The 5,000-nt window shown below is 43.3% G+C and overlaps 1 pseudogene across 1 annotated transcript in view; it reads right to left on the reverse strand.

Annotated features, from left to right (window-relative positions):
- LOC311226407 overlaps positions 1-5,000 on the reverse strand; it is a 155,950-nt pseudogene that overhangs the window by 39,891 nt on the left and 111,059 nt on the right. The window contains exons 12-13 of the transcript in view: positions 3,996-4,181; positions 1,296-1,358 (exon numbers count right to left, since the gene is read on the reverse strand). The product of the transcript in view is annotated as an uncharacterized misc_RNA (transcript). The remainder of the gene's footprint in view (positions 1-1,295; positions 1,359-3,995; positions 4,182-5,000) is intronic.

The following is a 5,000-nucleotide window of genomic DNA, read 5'->3' on the forward strand; positions in this document are numbered from 1 at the left end:
ACCCTTTCACTACCACAACTACAGAAGGTCAACCCTTTCACTACCACACTACAGAAGGTTAACCCTTTCACTACCACACTACAGAAGGTTAAGCCTTTCACTACCACACTACAGAAGGTTAGCCTTTCACTACCACCACTACAGAAGGTTAGCCTTTTCACTACCACACTACAGAAGGTTAACCCTTTCACTACCACACTACAGAAGGTTTGCCTTTCACTACCACACTACAGAAGGTTAACCGTCCTGTAGTGTGTTGGTGAAAGGGTTAACCTGCTGTAGTGCGGTTGTGAAAAGGGTTAACCCCTTGTCGTGTGTGGCGGTGAAAGGGTTAACCTCTTGTATCGTCGCAGTGAAAGGGTTAACCGTTTGGTAGTGTGGTAGTGAAAGGGTTAAAGCAGCTACTGGGGGGGGGGGGGGGGGGGGGGGATTTTGACATCAATACATCGACGTAAATGCAATGTCCACGCTGTGGCAGGATTAAGTGAAGTTATTAATCCCCTCAGAGGGAAATCCGTTCTCGGCATGTGAGCCCTCCTAACAATTTGGGAGCAGTGAGAGCAGGCGCCCACACACAGTACGGAGCCCTGGCTGATCGACTCCAGTTGTAATTCCAGTACCTCGGTCAAGGGCAGCGGCAGGAAACCATAACATGTCTTTTGGTTACTGCAGAGAGACACGTCGAGAGATCGATGAGAGACTGAAACGCAATTGCCGCCACCCGCCCCGAGTCCATCAATATCCTGTATTTTCGTATTGATATTGTGTCTCCGAGGATCCGCGGGAGTTCTGCCCCCGAAGTCGTGCGGCGCAATGGAAGCCTTTTTTTTTATTCCAGAACAGAACGTGCGTCATCGACGAGAAGGACTTCACGTTCACCGCTATTGTAGCGAGGCTTCTCCTCTCTCGGGCAAAACAAAGAGCTAACGGCAAAACAGGAAGCCAACAGGGTTCATTGGGAAATGTGGTCTTAACCCCTTTCACTACCACACCACCAAAGGGTTAACCCTTTCACTGCGACAATACAGAAGGTCAACCCTTTCACTACCACACTACAGAAGGTTAACCCTTTCACTACCACACTACAGACGGTAACTGTCATGGGTTAACATGATAATTAGGCTATTTGTTTACTTTATAATATACAGTATACGAAGGTATCACACAATCAATATGACAATGATAATATTTCGTTGAAAATTCTCCTTGGGAGCTGCTTTCATTTGGAAAGACAAACGTGAAGACATTTTAAAATGTGTGTGTGTGTATTTGATTTGATTTGAAATTTGACATACCCTGAGGAATGCGTCCAAGGAGCCGTTTTTCCATGTATTCTGTGATAATCATCACTGGCTTACCTGAACAGACACAAAATGATCCACAATCAGCAACCATACTGTAACACCTTCAACCTAAACATGTTTTAATGCTAGTCTGTCACTTTAAAAACATACTGTATATTTGTATATTATTGTATATAGTACTCCTTACACTTTATTTCTTAAGCTTAGCATTGTATTCTATTCGTATTACTTTTTATCATGTCTATTCTATTTTATTATCTTTTTTTTTTTGTATCCACTTTTTTCTCCTCATTTTTCAATTTTTTCTCCCATCCCAATTTCGGATTTCCAATTCTTCCCTCCCCTGTCTTGAACGTTGCTAGACTATGCCTCCCACTGGTCGGACTGTAGTGAGGATAGAAGCCTTGCATCACGTGTCCCCTCCGGTACACGAGGAGGCAGCCTGTCGCATCTTTTCACCGCAGCAGCTCGAGTTCTCAGTGGCGAGGAGTAACGCGTGGGAGGCTCACGCTGCCTCCGATACTTCCTGTTTCCGCCGCACCGGCGTCACCCAACCGACCTGTAGGAGTCGCTGTCCACAACGTCCAATCCCCACCCACCGCTTTCCCACCCTCTAACACTGCCAATTGTGTTAGTATGACGACTGGCCAAGCCGGTAGCAACGGCGAGAGCTGGGCTCGATACCAGCATTTCCTGCGTTAGTGGCGAGCGCCTTGCCCACTGCGCCACTCAGCCGCCCTCTATTTTTATTATCTATTCTATTTTTATTATTCTATTTTATTATTTGTATTTTTGCACAATGGAGGCGGCATGGCCACCTTCATTTCACTACATGTCTTGTGTATGTATGTGACGAATAAGACTCTGGAATCTTGAATCTAGTCATCAGGGAACTGCCCACACGCTGCTGTTATCCTGTGTGGAGGAATTCCTTTTTTTTTGTCTCAACAAGAGCTTAAATCTCACACCTTGGTGAAAACCCCCAACCCTCTACTCTTAAGCTCAGTGTCTCCTTCTCTCCCTCAGTGTCTCCTTCTCTCCCTCAGTGTCTCCTTCTCTCCCTCAGTGTCTCCTTCTCCCCTTCTGTGTCTCCTTCTCTCCCTCAGTGTCTCCTTCTCCCCTTCTGTGTCTCCTTCTCTCCCTCAGTGTCTCCTTCTCTCCCTCCCTTCTCTCCCTCAGTGTCTCCTTCTCTCCCTCAGTGTCTCCTTCTCTCCCTCAGTGTCTCCTTCTCTCCCTCAGTGTCCCCTTCTCTCCCTCAGTGTCTCCTTCTCTCCCTCAGTGTCTCCTTCTCTCCCTCAGTGTCCCCTTCTCTCCCTCAGTGTCTCCTTCTCTCCCTCAGTGTCCCCTTCTCTCCCTCAGTGTCTCCTTCTCTCCCTCAGTGTCTCCTTCTCTCCCTCAGTGTCTCCTTCTCTCCCTCAGTGTCTCCTTCTCTCCCTCAGTGTCTCCTTCTCTCCCTCCCTTCTCTCCCTCAGTGTCTCCCAGGTGGCCACTGGAAAACACTCCTCTCAGCCAAGCTCCTTTAACCTCTTAGTAACAGGCGGGCACATTGTTCAGAAAACGCCTGAAAATTGCATACCCAAAGTAATCTGCAATTTATTATACTTTATACCACATGCATGAGTCTGGTCTCTTTTGAAAGGAAAACATTCTGAATTTTCATCTCCACAACAGGAAGAATCACTCCGAGTGCTTTTAAAAAATGTTCAGTTAAGTTAAGTTAACTTTTAAAGTTTTTTTTTTACTTCAGGTTCCAACACAATGGGTCCGTAGCTTAAAGCTTTATCTAGTACAGGTCCAAAGTTGATAACAATACCACATAAAATTACTGTTTTACACAACTTATTCTAATGGTATGTTACTTGGAGTCTCTGTGGGCGCTAATGAAAGGTTACACATAGAGCTATCTTCAGATCTTATCAGATTCACTCTCAATATTTCTGAAACAGAGCAAGAGGTTAACCTACATGTTTCACTATTAAACCTATATATTGATCATGAAGATCCGTCTTCTATACGATCATAAGTGATGAGTCCGGTTCCACCACACGGTGTAAATGGATATTACAGGACAGGGCTGTTTCCCCGAAGCCTGTTTTTTGAGCTTCAAAATTCGTCAGGGTTTTCCGAACGGACGTTCGCGAACCTTCGTTTTTAATAATAAAAAATATAAATAAAGAATTCAAAAATTCAAAAAGAAATATATATATATTTTTTTTTATAAATATCCTCAAACTAAATCCTCGATTTGAATAAAGTGATTAATTAATCTGATTAAATAAGGCTTTTTTTTTAATTATTAAATCAACTTTATTTAATGAATATAACTCATCAGTTTTAATACTATAATATTAGTGTAGCCTAATCTTTATCTGCAACTGTGAAGAAAACCCCCCATTGGTTTAAACAGAATGAATAGACAAAAGTGAAATATGAATAAAAATAAAAAGATTTATTATTATATTAAATATAAAGAAATTCAAATGTTTGATTTAGAATTCGAACGCCAAGGTAACGAACGAAGGTCCAAACGTTCGGGCTCAGGAGGATTCTCTTGGGGGAGGAGCAACCGTACAGCATCCATACGTCTTGGTGTACAATAAATTATATTTAAATAAACACACCTGTCGCGGTATAATACATTACTGTTACCTCACTATGAATACTTGACAGACATCGATCTCAACCACTCACATCTGGTGACCACGCCCTCCAGCCTGATGATGTTCGGATGGTCAAACTGCCCCATGATTGACGCCTCGGACAGGAAGTCCCGCCTCTGTTTGTCGGAGTAGCCCGCCTTCAGACTCTTGATCGCCACGTAGATCTCCCTCTTACCCTGGAGACGCAGACGACCGCTGCACACCTCCCCAAACTCACCTACACACACACACACAACACACACACACACACACACACACACACATACACACACGCACACACGCACGCACGTGCACGCACATACACACACACACACACACACACAAACACACACACAGAGGCAAAGGGGTAAACAGCGTGCACCAATGTTTTTATGTGTGTGTGTGTGTGTGTGTGTGTGTTGTGTGTATATGTTTCTTTATTAGTTGTCATACAAAAATACAGAATACCATTATCTGAAATACATTTTTTTATTTAAATTTTTTTATCTAACCCTAACTAACCTTACTGTCATGCACTTGTCCTAATAAACTAACCTACACTGTAACACGCAACACTTTGATGAACATTGTTACTCAGCTGATAGAGCTGTGCCCTTCCTGATGACTTGTTGTACAGAACTTGTACTAAGTCGCTTTGGATAAAAGCGTCAGCTAAATGACTAAATGTAAATGTAAATGTAAATGCTTTTTTTCTGTTTTGCTCCTGAGAGTGTGCTAGATAAAAATAGTTAAAGTATAAAATAGAAAGTCAAAAGTACGTAAACAAGTGTAAACTAAAGTGTTACTATACATAATATACATAATATGCAATGCAGAGTGTAGGAAATCACAGAATAAAGTAACTGAGTTACAATACAATATGTGTGTGTGTGTGTGTGTGTGTGTGTGTGTGTGTGTGTGTGTGTGTGAGTGTGTGTGTGTGTGTGTGTGTGTGTGTGTGTGTGTGTGTGTGTGTGTGTGTCCGTGCGTGTGCATGTGCGTGTGCGTGTGTGTGTGTGTGTGTGTGCGTGTGTGTGTGTGCGTGCGTGTGTGTGTG

This window comes from Notolepis coatsorum (assembly GCF_963971535.1).
Source record: "Notolepis coatsorum genome assembly, chromosome: 4".
In the NCBI taxonomy this organism is placed as follows: Eukaryota; Metazoa; Chordata; class Actinopteri; order Aulopiformes; family Paralepididae; genus Notolepis; species Notolepis coatsorum.